The sequence below is a fragment of the Helianthus annuus genome, chromosome 8, assembly GCF_002127325.2.
Source record: "Helianthus annuus cultivar XRQ/B chromosome 8, HanXRQr2.0-SUNRISE, whole genome shotgun sequence".
Taxonomy (NCBI): Eukaryota; Viridiplantae; Streptophyta; class Magnoliopsida; order Asterales; family Asteraceae; genus Helianthus; species Helianthus annuus.
In genome coordinates, this window is record NC_035440.2 from 81,599,679 (window position 1) to 81,625,359 (window position 25,681).

At 41.1% G+C, this 25,681-nt stretch overlaps 1 long non-coding RNA gene across 1 annotated transcript in view; it reads left to right on the forward strand.

Moving 5' to 3' along the window:
• The window catches only part of LOC110871245, a 34,797-nt gene extending 13,539 nt beyond the window's left edge, over positions 1–21,258 (forward strand). The window contains exon 3 of the long non-coding RNA XR_002553583.2: positions 21,048–21,258. This is a non-coding gene — a long non-coding RNA (uncharacterized LOC110871245). The remainder of the gene's footprint in view (positions 1–21,047) is intronic.
• The last annotated feature ends 4,423 nt before the right edge of the window (positions 21,259–25,681 follow it).

The window sequence follows — 25,681 nt, forward strand, 5'->3', positions numbered from 1 at the left end:
TCACATGTCCGAAATTCTCGTTTTAATTTATAAAGGACGTTACGGTCAACTTTTAAGCATTTAACGGAAATGTGTAAAAGACTCGGACAAACAACGAACCGGTCACAGAGGGTTATACCATCATGTAACCTGGTCCTAAGAGAGTCCTAAGGCATATCTAAATCAAACTTTAACGGGTCAGAACTGAAGTCAATGCAAAAGTCAAACTTTTGCGACTTTCGGCTCCGAACCGGGTCAAAACAACAAATGGTCGGATCAAACAAGCTTAGATTCGTTAATACAATTATTATCATATTTTATGAGTGTTTAAACAGGTTGCATATCATCTACATTACAGATTATGCGTAAAATCGCAAAAATGGCTTTCTGTTGACTTTTTAAGTACACGTTTGACTCGACATTTAACCTAGTTAGAGTGGTGATCAGGGGGAACCCTTTTAAGGGTTTATTACCCACATAAATACCCACACATAACTATCTTTGATTCGACAAATCACTGGACCATTCGTGATTTATCACAAAGTCAATCGTTAACTACGACGGATTGACTTTTAAGCTAAACTAAGCAAGAACTAAACCACAAAAGGGTTAGACAACTTACAGAAGCTTGTGCACGACTTAGGATGATAGAAGAACACTTGACAGCTCCAGAAATGAACTTGAGAGCAGTGTTTGAGGTGTGTTTCACTTATGCACTATGAAAGCCCTTTTATAGCAAAGTTTGGTGCACAAGATCATTACAACACATCCTACATTGCTCATGGATGATCAGCAGGTGTCCTAAGGTGCTAGGGGTCAAGTAGAGGGCGCCCATGCTTCATTGATTGCTCACAAGATCGTTTACAAGCCAAATCATTGAATCTGCCCATGTTTTCTGTTACTGGGCGTCCCACGCGGCCCGCATGAGAGTTCATGCATCTTGTACGCGGGCCGCCTGAATCCATAAGTCAGAAACCGGATTAACAGGTGGCTCGCGGCCCGCATCAACTGGCCCCTAACCTTTACGCGGCCCCCGTTAGGTCCGATTTCCAAGATTTTTTGAATCTTTTGTAATGATTAACGAAATCTTTCGTAATCATTAACCTGACCTTTCGGGTTTAAAGGGGTAACTTTGCGATTTGGCCCTCGGTTATTTACGATTAAGGGCCTCGTGACTTTTACTCGCGTTGTTAAGCCCCCGGTTAGTTTAATTACTATCCGAAAAGCCTTAACTTTTATAATTGACGCTTTTAACCCCTCGCCTACGAATTTGATCATAACTTTCTCGTTTTAAAACGGCACTTCGCGAAATTTATATCGTATGGTCTAGTGAGCGTATTTTACTGTTACAAAGCCTCGGGTTCGTCAAAGGGTCACTCAGAGGTATAATTAAACATGTTGACACAGTTAACCCCTGCAGCTCGTAATCTCTCACTTTCTTCCGCGTTTCGCTTCCGTTCGATCCATGATTTATTCGTTTGAAGGTACGAGCATCGATTAGAGTTACTATACAGTATATTTACTCTTTGTTGACATTTATATCCCTCGAATTTACATACTTTCAAGGTCTGTCAATTTTAGTCCTTTATTTAATATTTAATGCCACGTGTAAACTCATGACACGTGTTAACACATTATTGGACACAAAATTTCGAGGTGTTACATCCTCACCCCCTTAAAATAAATCTCGACCCGAGATTTACTCAAACAAATAAGGGTATTTCTCTTTCATCGTGGCTTCAACTTCCCACGTGAATTCGGGACCTCTACGGGCATCCCACTTGACCTTTACTATAGGTACATGCTTCCTTCGAAGCTTCTTCACCTGTCGATCTTCAATCGACAAAGGCTTCTCTACAAATTTCAAGCTCTCATCTATATGCACATTTGTGTGTGGGATCACCAATGATTCATCAGCGAAGCACTTCTTTAGATTGCTGATGTGGAACACATTGTGAATTCCATTGAGCTCCTCCGGTAAGTTTAGCTTATAGGCAACGGACCCGACCCGTTCGATAACCTCGAAAGGTCCTATGTATCACGGGCTTAGTTTGCCTTTCTTACCGAAACGCATCACCCCTTTCCAGGGTGATACTTTAAGTAACACTTTTTCACCTACTTCGAAGTGAAAATCTTTACGCTTTGGATCAGCGTAACTCTTCTGCCTATCTCGGGCAGCTTTGAGACGGTCTCGAATCTGGACAATCTTGTCCGTCGTTTCGAAAACTATCTCTGGTCCAGACAATTGGACATCTCCAACTTCCGCCCAACAAACAGGCGATCGACACTTTCTACCGTATAATGCCTCGAAAGGCGCAGCCTTAATGCTGGTATGGTAGCTATTGTTGTAGGAGAAATCGATTAGTGGTAGGTTCTTATCCCAACTACCACCCAAATCGATAGCACATGCACGCAGCATGTCTTCCAACGTTTGAATAGTACGCTCACTCTGACCGTCTGTCTGAGGATGGTAAGCCGTACTAAAATTCAAACGTGTGCCCAAAGATTGTTGGAAACTTTTCCAGAAATGGGACGTGTATCTAGTATCTCTATCGGAGATAATAGACACAGGTATGCCATGCAAGGCTACAATCTTGTCAACATATAACTGGGCTAACGTGTCGGAGCTATAAGTCTCCTTGATGGGTAAAAAATGCGCTGATTTAGTCAGCCTATCAACGATAACCCATATTGTGTCATTTCCTTTCCTTGTCTTGGGTAACTTGGTAATAAAATCCATAGTTACACATTCCCACTTCCATTCAGGAAGTTCAGGCTGTTGTAGCAAGCCAGACGGCTTCTGATGCTCAGCCTTGACTTGCGCACAAGTTAAGCATTTGGCTACATAAGCGGCTACAGACTTTTTCAAGCCTATCCACCAATAATTTGCCTTTAGATCCTGATACATTTTATCTGCTCCAGGATGAACAGAATACTTGGAACTATGGGCTTCCTGGAGGATAACATCTCGTAGTCCTCCATAGATCGGAACCCATATTCGTCCATTCAAACGTAATATTCCGTCTTTGCTAAGGGTTAACTGCTCCTCACTTACTCCCAGCTTCTCTTTAGGATAGTTAGCTTCCAACACAGCTTCTCGCTGTGCAGCTAACAACCTTTCAATTAAATTATTCTTCACTTCAATGCTCTTGGCATTGATTCGGATGGGTTTCACCCTTTCCTTCCTACTTAAGGCATCAGCGACTATATTCGCTTTGCCGGGATGATACCTGATTTCACAATCATAATCATTTAAGGTCTCCATCCAGCGGCGTTGCCTCATATTTAATTCCTTCTGATTAAACAGATGTTGAAGGCTCTTGTGATCAGAATAGATCACAAACTTGATACCGTACAGGTAATGCCTCCACAGTTTTAGTGCGAACACAACGACACCCAGCTCTAAGTCATGAGTGGTGTAATTCTTTTCGTGCACCTTTAACTGTCTCGAAGCATAGGCAATAACCTTGCCTTTCTGCATGAGCACACATCCCATGCCGGTGTGTGATGCGTCGCAGTAAACTACGAACTCCTCGGTACCTTCCGGTAGTGTCAGCACAGGAGCGTTGCTCAGCTTTTGCTTTAAAATATCAAAGGACTCTTGCTGCTTAGGGCCCCAAACAAATCTTATCTTCTTTTTGGTCAGGGAAGTTAAGGGCGCAGCAATCCTTGAAAATTTTTCAATGAATCGTCTGTAGTATCATGCTAACCCCAGGAAACTACGAATCTCAGTAGGCGTCTTTGGCTCTTGCCAATTCATGACAGCCTCTACTTTGGCGGGATCCACCTGGATACCACGCTCGCTGACAACGTGTCCTAAAAATTGGACTGCTCGTAGCCAGAATTCGCACTTAGAGAATTTGGCATAGAGTTTCTCATGATGTAGCAGCTTGAGAATACAGCGAAGGTGTTTCTCATGGTCAGCTTGGTTCTTCGAGTATATAAGAATGTCGTCGATGAAGACGATGACGAATTTATCCAAGTACGGCTTGCAGACGCGATTCATGAGATCCATGAACGCAGCCGGTGCATTAGTGAGCCCGAAAGGCATCACTAGGAACTCGTAGTGGCCGTAGCGAGTCCTAAATGCGGTTTTATGTACGTCTTCATCTCTGACTTTCAGTTGATGGTAGCCTGACCTCAAATCAATCTTCGAAAGCCCCTTGTAACTGATCGAACAATTCGTCGATCCTCGGCAAGGGATATCTATTCTTTATCGTGACTTTATTCAGTTCGCGATAATCGATGCACAGACGCATCGATCCGTCCTTCTTCTTCACAAACAGGACAGGTGCTCCCTAGGGAGACGAACTAGGTTTGATGAAGCCTTTAGCCAGTAGTTCATCCAGTTGGGTCCTTAACTCCTTCATCTCGGTTGGTGCTAGCCTGTAAGGTGCTCTAGCAACAGGTGCTGCTCCAGGGATGATATCAATCCTGAATTCCACTTGCCTATCTGGTGGCAAACCAGGTAGGTCTTCAGGGAAAACTTCTGGATACTCCGAAATGACGGGAATGTCTTCTATCTTCGGTTTAGGCTCTTCAATAATCACTTGTGCCATGTAGATGGCACAACCTTTCTTTAGACATTTTGAAGCCTTGAGCATGGTTACTTGCTTAGGCAATCCGTACTGGGTATCTCCCCGAATGGTAAGCGATTCACCAGCCAGAGTCTTTATCACAATCTGCTTTCTGTTGCAGACGATTTGGGCCTGGTTGTGAGATAACCGGTCCATACCCAACACTAGGTCAAAACCGGCCAATTTAAAGGGAAGTAGAGATAGAGGAAAAGAGTGGTTCTTAATGGATATCACACATCCATCTAACACAGTGGAGACGGTTTCTATGGTGCCGTCTGCTAGCTCTACCTCGTAATTCACATTTAAGGTTTTGACAGGCATATTCAGCAATTTACAAAATTTATGATCTACGAAAGACTTATCAGCGCCCGAATCAAAAAGTACTCTTGCAAAGATATCATTTACGAGAAAAGTACCTGTGATTACGTTGTCATCCAGCACTGCTTCTTTCGCCTCCATCCTGAAGACTCTAGCATTGTTCTTCTTGGCCTCTTCAGGCTTCTTGGCATACTTAGGGCAGTTGCTTTTAATGTGCCCCTTCTCGCTGCAGTTATAGCAGGTAGCATCTTTTATCTTCTTGCAGTCCACGGTCTTGTGGTCTTTGGACTTGCACAACCCGCATGTATACGACTTCGACTGAGTCTGCGAGTTTGTGTCGAGCCTACACTTCCCAAAGTGATGCCTCTTGCAAGTCTTGCACTTGGGCTTCTCACCAGTCTGTTGCCCATCTTTCCTTGACTCTGACCCTCTCTTGTTATCACCGTTTCCACGGTGTTTCTTGCTCGACCTCCGTGAAGTTTCATCTTCACGCTTTCTCTTTTCAGCTTCTTTGTTCCTTAGCGATCTTTGTCGGACCGCATCCAGAGTAAGGGACAAAGATATATCGGCTACAGATCGAAAGGTTGCTGGCTGAGAGGCCTTCACGCTTGCCTTATTTCGGGGGCTAACCCGCCGATGAAACGAGCGATTCTCTTTGGCTCCGGGGTTACCAGATATGGAACCAACCGAGACATCGTGTTAAAGCTCGTTAGGTAAGCTTGGCAGTCAAGGTTTGTCATCACCAATGATAGAAAATCGGATTCTATCTTTTCCACCTCATGTTGAGGGCAGTAATTCTCTTTGATGAGAGAAACGAATTCCTCCCATGTCATGTTGTATAGAACAGCCTTTCCCGAGGCCTGAACCAACGCCCTCCACCAAGCCAGGGCCTCGCCCTTGAAAGATTGAGTCACAAACTTTACCACGTCTCTTTCCGCACAGCCGCTGATGTCCACTACGGTGTCCATCTCGTCAAGCCACGTCATACAATCGACCGCTTCTTTCTCCCCAGTGAAGTCTCGGGGTTTGCATGATACAAAGTATTTGTAGGTGCAGCCTCTGGCGCGAGATGCGTCAGTATATACTTTTTCTTGACGGACACTGTTTTCATTGGACGAATGATTATCATCGTCCTTTTTAGGCTTGGACAGCAGTTTGCTGTGAGATTTTGTGTGGGTTTTCGGCTTTGAGTGTGGTTTGGATATAGTTCGGCTCCGAGATTCAGTATATTCCTCATATTGTCGATCCAGAGCTGCCTTGACAGCATTATCGACAAGAGCTTTCAACTCTGCGCCCGTCAGATGAACCTGGGCGTTATCATATTCGTCTTCCTTCGAGTGGCTATTTTCTCCAGTAGGGTCAACCATGGTAACTTGAATTTGTTACAGAAGATAACGAAAATTTTATTTAGGAGTTTATTATAGAATTGTCTTTTATGGCAATTCATTAACCATGGTAACAGAGACCATATATGGTTAATTTGTTACTCATTTTTATTTAGGATTTGGACATACTTATCCTAATTACAAATAATATTGTTATTGGCACAATGCCTAGTCACACGGACGTTATTATAATATTAGCCGAGATTACAGAGAATCGAGGTATTAAAGGTTTGAACCGTAGTCCTTTTGTCCTTTCTGACAGGGAGTCATAAACCACCACTGTCTTTTGTCTTATATGACAATAATTATGGCCCGTAGGCATTACATCACTGATGGATGTTTAATAAGGTTGGCCCGTAGGCACTACATCGCCAATGGATGTTTAATAAACGATCATCTTTATTGATGATTTAACCCATGATTTATTATATTATTAATTTGGGCTTTGAAATCCTTAGAAGGATCCTTATATAAGAATGATGCGTGCGATTTTAACGAATCACATCTGCCATGAACGTTAACATGATTACAGAGGTTAACTGGAATTCTGAATCTTTTAATCAGGTCTTACCATCTTGGCCGGGTCAAAAAGACACCTCGCTAGGTTTCACTCTTAAGATTCTTTACTTAGGCAGATTTAAATTTAAAAGGAATGATTTCGATTTATTTCATATATAGTAATCACAAAAATGAAATTTATAACATAACATTCCATAACTTCAAATACTATTACACGCTGCCCTAAACGGGACTTCATAATTAAATAAGTACCTACGCAGAGGTTTGTAGAAAAACAAGTCCTTGCAGGGACCAACACAAGATAGATGTCCGCGCAGGGACTAAAAGATAAGTCCACGTAGGGACTGAAATACGATAAATGTCCATGCAGGGACTAAATTGAAAATACAACATTACATAAAGAGACTAATGGTCTCGTTTCTTTTTCTTGCCCTTCAACAGGTTTGCTAGACCCTTAAGGAATCCCCTGTTGTTCTTTCGTTCTTCCTCGAAATCTTGTTCCACACGACTTAATCGGTGGAGGATCTCTTCTTGCTCAGGAGAAGAGAAACGTGGTTGTGGCGCCGGTTGCGGAACTGGAGGTCTAGGAGGTGCTGGATACCCATGAGCTGAGTAGTCCGGTATCCCTAGGTTTCCAAAAGCTCCGTCGGGATAGCGGGCATTATACCTAGCCGCTATCACATATGGGTCGCGATCATAGTTGTAATTGTAATGTGCGTGCGACGACGGTTCGAACGGGTTGTATGCCGTTGGACCTGTGTACGCAGGTATTGGGTGGTCATACCCAAATGGTGGCGAAGATGGTGCAACTGGTGCGGAGTTCGCCTCCTGTACTGGACTTGAAGGTCCTTCTTCAGGTACTGACGGAAAGTGACTAGCACTCGAGTGGCGAGGGGTGCTGAAATGGAATTCCCCTCCTCGGGTAGACATCCGTGCGCCTGATCTTCTACGCCTTGGCGGATCTGGAATTACTGGTTGAACCGGTGGCGGTGGTGGTGGCGTAACAGCCACAAACCGCGAATCCCCAGAAGGATCCTGTTGTTGCTGTTGATCATGAGGCGAGTAATGATGTGAAGGTGTAAAGTACCAATTACATTGGTCAAACCTCGCCTGGTAACTATCGGGACCTTGATAGGGCGTTCCATGGAAGGATGACCCGTCCGAGATCTCGATTGGATGAGTGGGAGTTCCCCTAGCAGGCTCGGCGGGGTCTGTATCCTCGTCCATATCCACTGCATTATCTTCAGAAAAGTGATCCTCTGGTCCTAGAGGGTTATACCCTATAGGCTCTTGGACATAATCCGCCGGGTTAAACTGTCCTACGAAGAAAGGTGATGGATCGCCGTAAGAGTGGTGCGAAGCAGATCGCTGCGAAGCAGATCGCTGTAGAGGTAAAAAGGATGGTTGAGGGTTATTGGGATTATTTTCCGAATCTGGTCCAAACGATTGACGGTATGAGGGTGTTGAGCTATGCGAGGTAGAATGTCTCGCAGGTTCAAAAAGGTTTCTTCGTCTCTGTGGTTCTTCACTCCTTGTACTGGAAGGAGCTCGTGTGTTTGAAGGTCCAGCTTCGTGATCATGGTGAGTAATGATCGTTCCTCTGCCTCTTCCTCCTCTTCCTCGTCTGATTGCAGGCGGCATATTTCCTGCTTTCAAAACTTTAAATAACAATAACAATGAAAAGACAAACTTGGAATAGCAATTAGAATTTGTCTATGTTCTTGTCTAGACTCAAGTATGTGCAATTGTGTAACTGAGATTAAACACAAAGGCTAGTGTTTAATTCACTCAGCGTTGGCTCTGATACCAACCTGTCACACCCCGATTTCCACGTGTCTCACCGGTGGGCCCGGTGGGGGATTACCGTGACGTAGTTGGCAACAATATAGTCAAACCACACAATTATATGAATGCACAGCGGAAGCAATAAGATAATGTATTTCAACATTTAGTGTAATATCAGTGTATCACCATTGTTGAAATAATAATCCACAGGGGATCAAATAATAATATCAAAAATATTGTTCAACAGACTTCAGGCATCTTAAGCTTGCGAGACTTCTAATGATGCTAAGGAGAAATCCCAGCCAATTACGCCTAGTACCTGCATTTAGTCTTTTTGGGGGAAAATACGTCAGTTTACACTGGTAAATACATTCAACTGGCACTTTTGTAAAATGTTTGATAAAATTGGTTTAAATGCTCAAGGCACAAACTCTTTATAACTTGGGATAATTTATAATCAAATCTTGTAAAGAATTACATGTTACTATGCGTTTGGTCGCCCGAGTCGTGTCGGGTTAAAGTTTAATAGACACACCACATAGCATATAACACCGTGGCGGGTAACCAACGGCTATACTTTTATAGTCATAGACATAATGTCGGGTGTACGCCTACACCGGGATGTCAAGGTCGTGGCCATTCATAAATCCTGCCAAGGATATCCGGGACATGGTCATTAAGCCCCCAAAGGCTTTAAGCCAACAAAACAGTTTTTAAACGGGTCACATTGATAATACCCAACTACTAATGAGTTGGGGTCAATTGCCCGACCAAGCGGTATTTTAGATACCGTAACCCAAGCCCGTATAACGGAAAATAAGTTAAAGTATTTACCTTTGCAAGTATAATCCTTAATTGAGTAAATCACAGATAACTTTTACTGGTCTCCTATTCTAGAACGAAGGTTTTAAAATAACCTATTAGAATCCTAACGGGTCTTTATATTTGCCGTAGCCTAGACCGGTTAGTTTCAAAGTATAGTTACGGTTTAATCGCGTGAAAGGCGAAAACCGTGAATGGAGTGTGATTTTGACCCAACAAGTTTGAAGACTTGTTTTATATGGGTATAATAATCATACTTTGGATTTTGGGGTCCAAACTATATGGTTTGACCCGTTTCGGCTAATTTATGTAAACTAGTTACATAAGCCGAACCGTGTGCGCAAAAGGCGCAACGGGTAACCGAAAGAGTCCTACACTGTTTTCCTAAGTCAACATGCCTTAAAGAGGTTGTGGTATCAGTAGGATACCTTCCGTAATGCCCGTAACGAGTTTAAGTTCATATTATGCCCCGTAGGGGTATTTTGGTCTTTTTAAAGATTATAAAAGAGGTTTTAGAGTTCTACAGGAAATCTGAGTTTCCCGAACAGTTTATAAAGTCTAAAATACTTTATTTATTATTTAAATTCAGTAGCAATTGGAATCGGGTCCAAAGACCTTGTAGAACTCAAGTTATGGCCGAAAAGGGCATATTCGGTATTTACCGAACCGTTGCCATAACCGCAGGTTATGAGCAGGTTAAAAATAATTAAAAATCTTTAAAAATCCCAAAATATTATTTTACATTAGTGAGTAAAAGGTTTGGCGTCGAAATCCGGGTTTAGATAGGCGTTATGCTAATTGCGCTATTTAATTACTAAAGTTTCGCAATTTGCGCTATTTAGCATAACTCATATCCTGGACCTCGGTTTAATGTGAAATTTTTGGGACATGCTTAGAAATCAGTAACCAAGGTTATGATCCGTTCACATGTCCGAAATTCCCGTTTTAATTTATAAAGGACGTTACGGTCAACTTTTAAGCATTTAACGGAAATGTGTAAAAGACTCGGACAAACAACGAACCGGTCACAGAGGGTTATACCATCATGTAACCTGGTCCTAAGAGAGTCCTAAGGCATATCTAAATCAAACTTTAACGGGTCAGAACTGAAGTCAATGCAAAAGTCAAACTTTTGCGACTTTCGGCTCCGAACCGGGTCAAAACAACAAATGGTCGGATCAAACAAGCTTAGATTCGTTAATACAATTATTATCATATTTTATGAGTGTTTAAACAGGTTGCATATCATCTACATTACAGATTATGCGTAAAATCGCAAAAATGGCTTTCTGTTGACTTTTTAAGTACACGTTTGACTCGACATTTGACCTAGTTAGAGTGGTGATCAGGGGGAACCCTTTTAAGGGTTTATTACCCACATAAATACCCACACATAACTATCTTTGATTCGACAAATCACTGGACCATTCGTGATTTATCACAAAGTCAATCGTTAACTACGACGGATTGACTTTTAAGCTAAACTAAGCAAGAACTAAACCACAAAAGGGTTAGACAACTTACAGAAGCTTGTGCACGACTTAGGATGATAGAAGAACACTTGACAGCTCCAGAAATGAACTTGAGAGCAGTGTTTGAGGTGTGTTTCACTTATGCACTATGAAAGCCCTTTTATAGCAAAGTTTGGTGCACAAGATCATTACAACACATCCTACATTGCTCATGGATGATCAGCAGGTGTCCTAAGGTGATAGGGGTCAAGTAGAGGGCGCCCATGCTTCATTGATTGCTCACAAGATCGTTTACAAGCCAAATCATTGAATCTGCCCATGTTTTCTGTTACTGGGCGTCCCACGCGGCCCGCATGAGAGTTCATGCATCTTGTACGCGGGCCGCCTGAATCCATAAGTCAGAAACCGGATTAACAGGTGGCTCGCGGCCCGCATCAACTGGCCCCTAACCTTTACGCGGCCCCCGTTAGGTCTGATTTCCAAGATTTTTTGAATCTTTTGTAATGATTAACGAAATCTTTCGTAATCATTAACCTGACCTTTCGGGTTTGAAGGGGTAACTTTGCGATTTGGCCCTCGGTTATTTACGATTAAGGGCCTCATGACTTTTACTCGCGTTGTTAAGCCCCCGGTTAGTTTAATTACTATCCGAAAAGCCTTAACTTTTATAATTGACGCTTTTAACCCCTCGCCTACGAATTTGATCATAACTTTCTCGTTTTAAAACGGCACTTCGCGAAATTTATATCGTATGGTCTAGTGAGCGTATTTTACTGTTACAAAGCCTCGGGTTCGTCAAAGGGTCATTCAGAGGTATAATTAAACATGTTGACACAGTTAACCCCTGCAGCTCGTAATCTCTCACTTTCTTCCGCGTTTCGCTTCCGTACGATCCATGATTTATTCGTTTGAAGGTACGAGCATCGATTAGAGTTACTATACAGTATATTTACTCTTTGTTAACATTTATATCCCTCGAATTTACATACTTTCAAGGTCTGTCAATTTTAGTCCTTTATTTAATATTTAATACCACGTGTAAACTCATGACACGTGTTAACACATTATTGGACACAAAATTTCGAGGTGTTACATCCTCACCCCCTTAAAATAAATCTCGACCCGAGATTTACTCAAACAAATAAGGGTATTTCTCTTTCATCATGGCTTCAACTTCCCACGTGAATTCGGGACCTCTACGGGCATCCCACTTGACCTTTACTATAGGTACATGCTTCCTTCGAAGCTTCTTCACCTGTCGATCTTCAATCGACAAAGGCTTCTCTACAAATTTCAAGCTCTCATCTATATGCACATCTGTGTGTGGGATCACCAATGATTCATCAGCGAAGCACTTCTTTAGATTGCTGATGTGGAACACATTGTGAATTCCATTGAGCTCCTCCGGTAAGTTTAGCTTATAGGCAACGGACCCGACCCGTTCGATAACCTCGAAAGGTCCTATGTATCACGGGCTTAGTTTGCCTTTCTTACCGAAACGCATCACCCCTTTCCAGGGTGATACTTTAAGTAACACTTTTTCACCTACTTCGAAGTGAAAATCTTTACGCTTTGGATCAGCGTAACTCTTCTGCCTATCTCGGGCAGCTTTGAGACGGTCTCGAATCTGGACAATCTTGTCCGTCGTTTCGAAAACTATCTCTGGTCCAGACAATTGGACATCTCCAACTTCCGCCCAACAAACAGGCGATCGACACTTTCTACCGTATAATGCCTCGAAAGGCGCAGCCTTAATGCTGGTATGGTAGCTATTGTTGTAGGAGAATTCGATTAGTGGTAGGTTCTTATCCCAACTACCACCCAAATCGATAGCACATGCACGCAGCATGTCTTCCAACGTTTGAATAGTACGCTCACTCTGACCGTCTGTCTGAGGATGGTAAGCCGTACTAAAATTCAAACGTGTGCCCAAAGATTGTTGGAAACTTTTCCAGAAATGGGACGTGTATCTAGTATCTCTATCGGAGATAATAGACACAGGTATGCCATGCAAGGCTACAATCTTGTCAACATATAACTGGGCTAACGTGTCGGAGCTATAAGTCTCCTTGATGGGTAAAAAATGCGCTGATTTAGTCAGCCTATCAACGATAACCCATATTGTGTCATTTCCTTTCCTTGTCTTGGGTAACTTGGTAATAAAATCCATAGTTACACATTCCCACTTCCATTCAGGAAGTTCAGGCTGTTGTAGCAAGCCAGACGGCTTCTGATGCTCAGCCTTGACTTGCGCACAAGTTAAGCATTTGGCTACATAAGCGGCTACAGACTTTTTCAAGCCTATCCACCAATAATTTGCCTTTAGATCCTGATACATTTTATCTGCTCCAGGATGAACAGAATACTTGGAACTATGGGCTTCCTGGAGGATAACATCTCGTAGTCCTCCATAGATCGGAACCCATATTCGTCCATTCAAACGTAATATTCCGTCTTTGCTAAGGGTTAACTGCTCCTCACTTACTCCCAGCTTCTCTTTAGGATAGTTAGCTTCCAACACAGCTTCTCGCTGTGCAGCTAACAACCTTTCAATTAAATTATTCTTCACTTCAATGCTCTTGGCATTGATTCGGATGGGTTTCACCCTTTCCTTCATACTTAAGGCATCAGCGACTATATTCGCTTTGCCGGGATGATACCTGATTTCACAATCATAATCATTTAAGGTCTCCATCCAGCGGCGTTGCCTCATATTTAATTCCTTCTGATTAAACAGATGTTGAAGGCTCTTGTGATCAGAATAGATCACAAACTTGATACCGTACAGGTAATGCCTCCACAGTTTTAGTGCGAACACAATGGCACCCAGCTCTAAGTCATGAGTGGTGTAATTCTTTTCGTGCACCTTTAACTGTCTCGAAGCATAGGCAATAACCTTGCCTTTCTGCATGAGCACACATCCCATGCCGGTGTGTGATGCGTCGCAGTAAACTACGAACTCCTCGGTACCTTCCGGTAGTGTCAGCACAGGAGCGTTGCTCAGCTTTTGCTTTAAAATATCAAAGGACTCTTGCTGCTTAGGGCCCCAAACAAATCTTATCTTCTTTTTGGTCAGGGAAGTTAAGGGCGCAGCAATCCTTGAAAAATTTTCAATGAATCGCCTGTAGTATCCTGCTAACCCCAGGAAACTACGAATCTCAGTAGGCGTCTTTGGCTCTTGCCAATTCATGACAGCCTCTACTTTGGCGGGATCCACCTGGATACCACGCTCGCTGACAACGTGTCCTAAAAATTGGACTGCTCGTAGCCAGAATTCGCACTTAGAGAATTTGGCATAGAGTTTCTCATGATGTAGCAGCTTGAGAATACAGCGAAGGTGTTTCTCATGGTCAGCTTGGTTCTTCGAGTATATAAGAATGTCGTCGATGAAGACGATGACGAATTTATCCAAGTACGGCTTGCAGACGCGATTCATGAGATCCATGAACGCAGCCGGTGCATTAGTGAGCCCGAAAGGCATCACTAGGAACTCGTAGTGGCCGTAGCGAGTCCTAAATGCGGTTTTATGTACGTCTTCATCTCTGACTTTCAGTTGATGGTAGCCTGACCTCAAATCAATCTTCGAAAGCCCCTTGTAACTGATCGAACAATTCGTCGATCCTCGGCAAGGGATATCTATTCTTTATCGTGACTTTATTCAGTTCGCGATAATCGATGCACAGACGCATCGATCCGTCCTTCTTCTTCACAAACAGGACAGGTGCTCCCTAGGGAGACGAACTAGGTTTGATGAAGCCTTTAGCCAGTAGTTCATCCAGCTGGGTCCTTAACTCCTTCATCTCGGTTGGTGCTAGCCTGTAAGGTGCTCTAGCAACAGGTGCTGCTCCAGGGATGATATCAATCCTGAATTCCACTTGCCTATCTGGTGGCAAACCAGGTAGGTCTTCAGGGAAAACTTCTGGATACTCCGAAATGACGGGAATGTCTTCTATCTTCGGTTTAGGCTCTTCAATAATCACTTGTGCCATGTAGATGGCACAACCTTTCTTTAGACATTTTGAAGCCTTGAGCATGGTTACTTGCTCAGGCAATCCGTACTGGGTATCTCCCCGAATGGTAAGCGATTCACCAGCCGGAGTCTTTATCACAATCTGCTTTCTGTTGCAGACGATTTGGGCCTGGTTGTGAGATAACCGGTCCATACCCAACACTAGGTCAAAACCGGCCAATTTAAAGGGAAGTAGAGATAGAGGAAAAGAGTGGTTCTTAATGGATATCACACATCCATCTAACACAGTGGAGACGGTTTCTATGGTGCCGTCTGCTAGCTCTACCTCGTAATTCACATTTAAGGTTTTGACAGGCATATTCAGCAATTTACAAAATTTATGATCTACGAAAGACTTATCAGCGCCCGAATCAAAAAGTACTCTTGCAAAGATATCATTTACGAGAAAAGTACCTGTGATTACGTTGTCATCCAGCACTGCTTCTTTCGCCTCCATCCTGAAGACTCTAGCATTGTTCTTCTTGGCCTCTTCAGGCTTCTTGGCATACTTAGGGCAGTTGCTTTTAATGTGCCCCTTCTCGCTGCAGTTATAGCAGGTAGCATCTTTTATCTTCTTGCAGTCCACGGTCTTGTGGTCTTTGGACCGAGCAAAGTAAGTATTTGATCAAAGAAATTCACGAAGGCATATGTGGAGCTCATTTTGGAGCTAGGTCGGTGGTTGCAAAATTCATGAACCTAGGATACTTCTGGCCCTCGATGCATCGTGACACCACTGAGCAATTGAAGAAATGTGATGCTTGTCAAATTCATGCACCAATCCCAAAAAATCCCAAGCATGATCTTGTCCCAATAACCTCGGCATGGCCATTCCATAAGTGGGGAATGGACATTGTTGGACCATTCCCTCCAAGCAAAGGTGGGGTAAAATTCTTGCTAGTGGCAATAGATTATTTTACCACGTGGCCCGAGGTTAAACCACTCGCTTAGATCACAGGCAAACAGGTCATTGACTTCGTTTGGGAAAACATCATCTGCCGCTATGGATTGCCGGGAGTGATTGTTACTGACAACGGGAAGCAATTTGCTGAAAAGCCTTTCAGCGTTTGGTGTAAAGAGTACAGGATCAACCAGATCTTCAGCTCAGTAGCTTACCCGCAATCAAATGGCCAAGTTGAAAGGGCAAATCGAAGCATAGTAGAAGTTATCAAGACAAGATTAGGAAGATACGAAAGCAACTGGCTTGAAGAATTGCCTAGTGTTCTATGGGCAATCAGAACTACTGAAAAAACAACCCACAAGAAAACACCTTATAGCTTGGTATTTGGATCGGAGGCTGTAATCCCTGCTGAAATAGGAGTTGTAACCCAACGAATTGTCAACATGGATCCCGAAACAAACAAGAAAGAGACCATGTTGAATTTACAACTCCTAGAAGAAGCTCGAGATCAAGTCGCAATTCAAGAAGCCAAATATAAGCAACAAATGGAAGCCTACTACAACAAGAAAGTCAAGAATGAACGATTCAAACCAGGGGACCTAGTCCTTAGAAACAATGAAGCTAACAAAAAAGAAAATCATGGAAAGCTTGGCCCAAAATGGGAAGGTCCATATACCATCCTTGAAGCACACAAGGGTGGATCCTACAAGCTAGCAGATTCAGAAGGCAAAAGGCTTCCAAGGCATTGGAAGGGCAAGACCCTGAGAAGGTTCCATGTTTAGACAGGAAAGTTTGGTTTGTATTAAAATGTATTCCTAACAACACTATGAATACACCTTTTGTAAAAAGCAAATATTGCTTAAATGAATGAAGTTGTTTTGTCAAACTTGTCTTTCTATCCTAAGGTCAGGTTGAGAACCTAGCAAAAAACTCCATGGCAAGGGCCATGTAAGGGGATGAGCTCCCAGGCCACATCGCTCAATAGGTTCAAGGGTTGAATGAACCTATATAAGGGGTGAGTTCCTAAATCAATACAAGTCCATGAGACTTATTAAGTCAAAGCAAAATTGTCTCATAGACAGGCCTGAACAACCTACACCAACTGTTCCTTAAGCCTTAGAAATATAACCAACAAACAGGTTTACGAAGTCAAATAAATCACAAAGAAATAATAAAAAGGATAGGTGCTATGTCCTCTTGTTAAAAAACACCAAGGCTAAGTGTCTGCAGCACTGAACCCTTTAAGGTGTAAAAAACATAAAGGCAACACAAACTCAACAAAGACAAAGTTACAAGAGAATGAAAATTATCTAAGGAAAAATACAAGCAAAAAGAAAAATCTTTTGACAAAAAATACAAACCAAATCAAGTCATAAAGAGTCGTCAAGGCTTCAAGCCACCTACATGACAACTCGAAACCTTGAAGGCTTCAACCCACCTACGAGTAGCCAAAAGGCTTGAAGGGTTAAAGCCAACCAAACTAACTCAACAAAACAGACATAAGTATAAGAACTTAACACAAGTAAAATAATTAACCATCATACCATAGCAAAGAAAGCCATGAAGGACTTTCAAACAAGAGTTAAGGCAAGTCCTAGTAACTTGCAAAGTCAGCTATTGTTCAAACGGCCATAAGGGCCTAGAATACCACCAGCAGGAACCTTAAGGGTTCCTAAAAACCTAATATTGTTTAAAGGTTACAAACCACAAATTGTTTTAAAACAAGTGCTAAGAAAGCTACGAATTTCATGCATCAGTAGAAGGCTTAGAGACCCCAGAACTGCTACCTTTGGCCTTCTTAGTCTTCTTAACCTTTTTAGCTTTTGGACCCAGATCCTCAGCAGCTGAGCCTTCCAAACTGGCATCCTTCAGAGCATCAGATTCCCCAGGAAAAGTATCTTCACTATCTCCCGAGTAGGAACGTTTCCTCGAAAGGGAGCCAAGTATCTCAGCACATAACTTTTCATTCAAACCATCGGGCTTCAGTTCCTGCAAAACAGAGAGAGGCTTACCATAACAAGAGGCAACCTGACTCACATACGGGTACGACAACCTCTCCATTTGTTCAACAGAACTCTTAAAAACATCGGAAGCCTCAGGACGGTACAGGGGAGACTTCTCTAAGGGTTGGCCAGACTCGTGAAGCTTATAACCCGCAACAAGACCTTGGTGTTTTCCCAGATTGAGTAGTTTAGTGTAAACATCACCAAGAGCGGAGTTAAACTCTTTAGAGTGCAAGAGATAGGTAACCACCTGGTGAAAACCCTGCTCAATGAGCCATTGGTTATCTCCAGTAGCCTGGGCAACCAAAGTTTTCAGACCATTTTTCTCCTTATCAAAAGCCTTCTGTTGCACAGCTAAGGCCTCCCGGTCAGACTTCAGCTTCAGAAGGCTAGCTTTAAAGCTCTTCTTGAGATCACCCATCTCAATCTCATGCCTCTTCGTTAACTCCGCCTCTTTCTTGGTCCAAGCCAATTCCTTCTCAGAAAAGATCTCGATCTCCTTCTTCATGGCAACAAGTGAAGCCTTCATTTTCTCCTTCTTTTTGGAAGCCTCCTCATACTCCTGCATCCCTTTAGCAAAACGAGTAACACCTTCAGCCAAAAAGCCAGAAAGGTTGCAGGAGCTAAACATCATCCTAGAAATAAGATGATCAGCCTCCATCTCAGATATGGCACTTCGAACACCGGGAGGAGCAAAATGAGCCAAAGCTTCGGCACAAACAGCCGGATCCTTAAAATTATCACCAACCTTAACCCCCAGTTAGGCACGTAAACATCTTGACCCTCTGAACCTTCGAAGCTCTCAACACTTTTGGCTGACGAACCTTGAACAACAGGAGGGGTACCTTTCTTAATCAATTTCTTCTTCTTGCTGGAAACAACTAACTCCTTTTCCTTACCCTTGCCAACATCCACAGCCTGATCCCCTGACACCTCAATATCATGACTAACATCGATGGGCTCTGAACCAGAAGGTTGATCAACACCCTTCAGATAACGTTGGGAATGACGGGTGGAACCTTTAGAAGCAGTAACCTTAGTAAAGCCTTTAACATTCGGAACATTGACATAACCAGAACCCTCAAACCTGTAATCAGAACCCTTAACAACCGCATTTTCACCAGGAGTGGCAGCAACATCATCAAAGGCAACATCAGAGGTGTCATCGCTTTTAATGAAATCAAGGGCAGACATAACTGCAACACAAATATAAAAAACACATAAGCAAACAAAGAAAAAGGAACAAAAAAGCAAGAAAAGAATAAATGCATACCCTTCCCATCTCTAATAAGCACCGGATCCCGGTTAGCCTTTTCCCAAACTTTACTTATACCCAACAACACCAACAAATGCTCAGGAAAAGGGCGAAGCCTAGAAGGGCACTCCCTAAGAATTTCTAAAAAGCGAGTGTTTATCTCGGAATCAAAGGGCTCCGACTCATTCAGAATAGCATCCGGGTGTCTCCAACAAGTTTAAAAGGAACAATTTCCTCCGACACCCAGAAAAACCGATCCTTCCAAACCCCGAGTGTAGAAACCATGGATGAAATTAAATAAGTGTCAACTTGACTGGTTTCAAATGTGAACCAATCACCATTCTTAGCAAGCCGGAAAAAACGACGGAATGATAAAAGAGTGGGATCATACCCGCAAGCCCGACACAGAATCTCAAAGTGTAAAACCCTAGCCATACCAAGGGGATGAATCTGACCAAAAGACACTCGATAATATTCCAAAATATTCAAGACAAAGTTTGAAAACGGGTAACGAAGATTGGAAAACTCAAAATGACGACAATACAAAGCGATCATACCAGAAGGACAATCATTGATGGATTTATCGCAAGCCGGTGCAACCGGTTTATACTTTGTCCCTATACCCCCATTCCATACAAAATAAATCGACTTCCTCTTGGGTCAGTCGAGAAAAGGATTTCGCCATATCCTTACAAGCACCCATGACAATGAACAATTAAATAGAAAATAAGAAAAACGGAACTGACCTGATTTTGAAAAAGGGGGATACTTGGGAGAAATAAAGAGCAAGTTATGTTCTTCAATAAGAAAAATGTGTAAATAAATGAGATTAGGGATAATTATCAAACAGGCGGAATTTAAAACCGCCGCCTGACAAACTGCCACGGGTCTTGTCAACTGTCTTGTCAAATTCCAAAATTCAAAAACCGTTTCAACGTTTCAACCCTTGAATCCTCGAAGCCTTTGGACAGAAAAACACACGTATAAAAGTCAGAAGTCTTTGAGCTCATTTCCCAAAAACCTCTGACTTGGGGGGCTGATGACGGAGGTAGCCCAAGACTAAATAAAACGACTAAATATGTAAACGCTCAAAGGGTTAAAGGGCTCAACGGTTGAAAAGCTGAGGAGATGAAGTAAAGCAACACGGGAACAGTGAATAAGTCATATCCCCGAACAGCTCCACCAACTCGCTAGCCGCAAAAGCAACGCAGGTCTACAGAGCACACGCTATTATCCAGGGGTCAAAAGGCTTTAACACCCAAAAGGGGAAACCCCCACTGCAAGCACAGGTCACTAGTCAAACGTATTCTTCTTTGGGAGATGTCTTCTCCTATAAATTGACACTTCATTTACTTCAGAAGACATTCATGACCAGCCCTGATTCTCTCAATCTCTGGTCATTCATCTTGAGTGTTTGCTTCATGCGACTCTCTTTCTTTCACATCCAATACACACATTCCATTTGCTCCTTCGCCCGAGCCTGAACATATTCAGGAGAAGGATCCTTAGCAAATAGCAAAAATAAACTAGTGAACCTCCTTCCACGTCTTGCAAACGTGGGGGGACCCCACGACCTGCGTTAGGCAAAGCTAAACCCTTCAACCCTCTTGCCTAACCAGTCCTGCTACTACCGCTGGTCTATTATTTGTTGCTTCAACAGTAATCAAAGAACATGGGGTGTTTAATGACTACCCAAATGGGTCGTAAATTGTTGGGAAGGTGTAATGGAAAAGACTAGAAAATGACTTGTGGATAATGGGTCAAAATGGCGAAAGCATGTTTAATGAAAGGAATGTATTAAACCATTGCGGATGGTTTGAGTAGAATATATGTTAAGTGTTTCTAAAAGAAATGTTGAAGAGCATAAAGAAATTTATGCTAGAAGGATAAGAGAATGAAATGTAGTATGGTCGTTGACAAGATGTAATGAATTTATTAATGGGTCAGATAATGGTAGTTGGGTAAAGGATGTGTTATTACATATACATGTAGAACTAATAAATGTCTTGTTGTTATGAATGATAGGTAAATCCCAGGCTTGATAGTGGCGCTTTCGGACCGAACACACAATGTCGACCTTTTTGCACGCTTCCGGTTCAAGTTGTCAATTATGAATGGGTCAAAGTTTTCATTTTGTAATATGATGTCAAACTTGGGTTTAGTATGTTAGTAAGTAGTTTGGATTTCTAAACCTTTTGTTGTAGTATGTACAAAATAGTTATGGTGAACCTTTTATGGTCACGACTTTGTTATTATGAAAGTGTCGTAGTACTTAATTAAAATGATGTTAAAACAGGGGGAAAGGTCCTTAATACAAACGGGTCATGTCAAATTTTTTTGTAAAATTTCAAGAACTTCTATGTTAATAGTCGAATGAGAAAAGTTGGGCGTTTCATAATTGATTTCTATTTTTTTTATAACATCTGACTTGATATATGAATGATTTAATGGAAATACTCTCATTTATATAGTTTTTGCTTGCATTTCAGATTTTGTTTCTGAGGCTCATGTGTTGACACTTGACAGGTAAATATATTTTGATTATTTTCATGATTTAATTAATTAATTTCTCTGTGTTAGTGCTTAAGTCTTAAACCAAACCGGTTTGGGCCCAACCCCAAAAAACCAACCCGGTTTATAAAACGAACCGGTTTGGGTGGAAACCGGGTTTTGTACACCTCTACTTTAAACTGCAAACTTTAACTCGTAGCCTTCATGGTCCACAGCCCAACTTGAACTTGCTCTTCTTAGCCCACAAGCAGCCCAGCTTCTGTTTAACCCACGAACACAGCAGCCTACAAACTTAATCCAACTTTGCACACTATTTCCATGCGTAACCCCACAAGCTAAAAAATAAGCAAGTTCAATAAGCAACCCCAAGCGTCTCTCGAGCCTACACCAGCCTATTATTTATATACTTTTGATTTAACATATTAAATATATTTATATGATAATTATCATACAAACAGTTATGATGAAATAACTAATGATACATAATATATTTAGATATGTATAAAAATTATAATTACAAAATGTGCATAAAAATCATAAATATATATAAATTAACTAATAAATAATAAACGGGTCGAACCCACGGAAAGCTCGAGTTTGAAAGACAACTTTAGATACAGGGCTTGAAACGAGATGAGTTTGAACTCCATAAGTTAAGTGAGCCAAGCTCGAGCTGGCACGTTTACACTCTTTCAATGATGAATTGTGGCTTTCACCCATTGGTGATTGGTCTCAATAAACGACAAATTGATGTTAGCCTTTTGTATGTTGATTTGTGAAGCTGGGCCTGAATTGGTAGCTAAATTCATGTAGTCCTGAAGGGTTGTGCTATCTTTCTGTGAACTTTGGTTTCGAAATTAAATTTTAGATCCCACAAGGGCATGTATGATCCAACCAAAATTGTGTTAACTTCTATGCCATATTAATTCATCACGTTGGTTTGAATATTAATTCATTCCATTGGTTCGAAACCACTCATCTGAAAAAAAATTGATTAAAGTATTTACATCAATACTGGATGAGATCGTATCAAACAAGACCTGTTAATAAAAAATGACCATTTTATTGTATTTGACATGATTTCTTAGTCAAAGTTTGATATGATAGTTTTTACTTCACAAGAAGCTTTGGTTGGCCCTCTAGAAGGACCTGTTAGTCTTATATTTCATAAGTATTTAATTTTCAAGACGTTGTTAACGTTACTTAATATACCTTATTCTTTACGCACTTTTCATTTATATATATATGTACACTTGAGTTTTGAAAAATTTAATTTTCACCTAGTCATAAGTATAAATATAAATATTTCCATAATATAAATTTGCAACAAATTGTTGCATTATGTGTTGTACCTCATGCATGGGGGTTTTTCAAAAAAAATTGTGATTTTTCATTTTTAACCCAAAAGTTTTAATCATTTATATTTTAACACTTTTAATTTGTTTAGTTTTAACCCAAAACTTTTCATCTTTTGTAATTTAACCCAAAACTTTTTTATTTACAACTTTGGTCCCCATACTTTTTATCTTTCGCAAGTTTTTCATTTTACGTTTCGTTCTAAATTTTGCGAGCTAATACGTCAACGTGCGTGTGTGGTTCAACGTTTTTCATCTATTTTTTCACATTTGACAGGTATGTCGCAATGTGTCTATTTTCCCCCTTTGGCAAGTTCGCTGCAACGGGCGGATCCTACATTGACTTAGTTATTCTTTTCTACGTTATTTTGCGAGTTAACATGGCACAACGTGCGTGTGTGGTTCAACGTTTTTACGTCTATTTTTTCCATGTAACAAGTTCGTCACAACGCGTGTGTCCTAAATCGACATAGTTATTTTTTTCATGTTATATGTTTCGGTCTTATATTTCCACATTAACACGCCGCAACTTCAGTGTTGGTGGTCGCTACCAGCGGTGTGGCATTGATGTTATTTGTTATAGTTTTAGTTTTAGGCCTCCGCCGCAACGCGGGGTGCTTAATTCTAGTTTATAACAAATATCACAAATTCTGTGGGATAAAATCATTAGAATATTTCCTTCAATGATTTGTTTCAGTATATAAAAAAACACCATCCCTCGTAACATGATGACATCAAACATCCCACATCTCCATGTTTTAAGTTTTAACCAACCACGTGACACGTGGGATGTTTCGAACTCAATCATCATACATTCATGGGAAATTATAAAAACAATTACATGAATTATTGTTTATGTAAGACATTTTACACTTTATTTTTACATATAAAACAATGCGAAAATTCATGGGAAATCATAAAACAATTACATGAATCATTGTTTATATAAGACATTTTACACTTTATTTATGTGGTTATTTATGTGATTAAGACAACATAGTCTTGGTAATGAGTGGTGGCGGGCCTGTGGGTATGAATTAGCCATCTGTTGTAAAGTTCACCTGTTCCAAAAAAAAAATACGTGGTTATATCTTTTACATATCAAAACAAATTAACAATGCTAAAAAAGACATGTGATTTTATTTTTAGCATTCAGTATTTTGATGTATGATAGAATTTGTTTGATTTTTTTAAGTAAAGTATAAGATATTTATTAACATGGTTAAAACCTTATGGTAATACTACCATAAGTAAATACAATAAATAGTTTATAGTTTTCTTTTTTCAGCAACCGGCCTATATTCATAACATATATATATGTGAGTGATAAGAGGTTGATTTCACTGATTTGCGTACCTTTGTATATCACACAAGTTATTCTATTCATTATTCAACACGTCATTGATTGTATACGTAAATTTATTATCATTTTGTATTATTCATATGAGAGATACTGAGTCATAAGACATGTCACATCTTAAATGTTACGAACATATTTTGGGCGTAAGATCATGGATAAGAGAAAAAACTCTGTACTTAAGCTGCTCAAACGGGAGCAGTTCAGGGTGAATGACCTTCTAGAAAGTTTCTATTAAACAGCTAAAACATTTATTGCGAATAAATCCGACAATATTGTTTTGTATGATGTGTATGTTACATATATTAATGAGTAAACTTTCGTTTTGCTCCCTGTGGTTTGGTCACTTTAATGGTTTTGCCCCAAACTTTTTAAAATAGCCATTTTACTCCCTGATCTCTGAAGCCTTTCATGATTTCACTCCCCGCCTCTAACTCCATCCAATTCAACAGTTAAATACTAGTCACATGCCCCTCACATGAGGGGCATTTTAGTCTTTTCCACTCAAACTTATTAATTTCTTTTTTTTATTTTAACACACTTTCTTTCTCTCTCTACACCATTCTTCTTTCAAACTACAGACCACAGGTAAGTTCATCAGAATCAAACCTTTCAAAAATCAATTTCAAACCACCTTCAAAATCAAACCGTTCTTGATTATCATAAACCCATCACTCATTTCCACAAATCATTCAAAAATTCATCTCATTTCACCCCCAAATTTGACCCCAAACAAGTACACAACATGCCGGAAACGGAGGAAAACGGAGGCTGCGGCGGCGTTTGCTCCGGCGGCTTATGTTGATGATCGATTTGAAAAAAAATCAACTCTCGTTTGGTTAGTCACAACCGCCAGCCACATCCCATACCACCAGTCGCTGACCCCTTAAACCGGTGGTTGGTCCGTTGCTAAACCGGTTTTAAAACAAGGATGTGTGTTATGTTACCTATAACAAAGGGCATTGCTTTTTCCACTTTCTCCTCACCATTATTTCCCATGCCTTCCATATTCAAGCCATTACTCCACTCTTTAAAACCCCCCAATTCAGTTCTTTTAAATCTAAAAGCAATATCAATAAAATCATCTTTTTAAATCTAAAAGCAATATCAATAAAATCATCTGAATATGTAAGATCTGCAGATCTTCAAATCATTTTCAGTATTAATGTCAGACATCTGATAATCAGATTAGGAACCCGGTAAACATCTGAGCATAAATCCTAGCCCTTATTCTTTCAGGTTTGAAACCCTAGCCGCTGCCTCCTTTTATATCTGATTGATGAAACCCGGTAGTGGTGGGGTGTCAGATGGTGGTGGTGGTGGCGATGTCTGATGGTGGTGGCGGTGTCCGGTGGTGGTGTCTGATGATGAGAGAAATGGTTTAGCTGAGAGGTAGAGAGAGAGGAAGAGAGGTGATTATTGAGAGAAATGGTTTT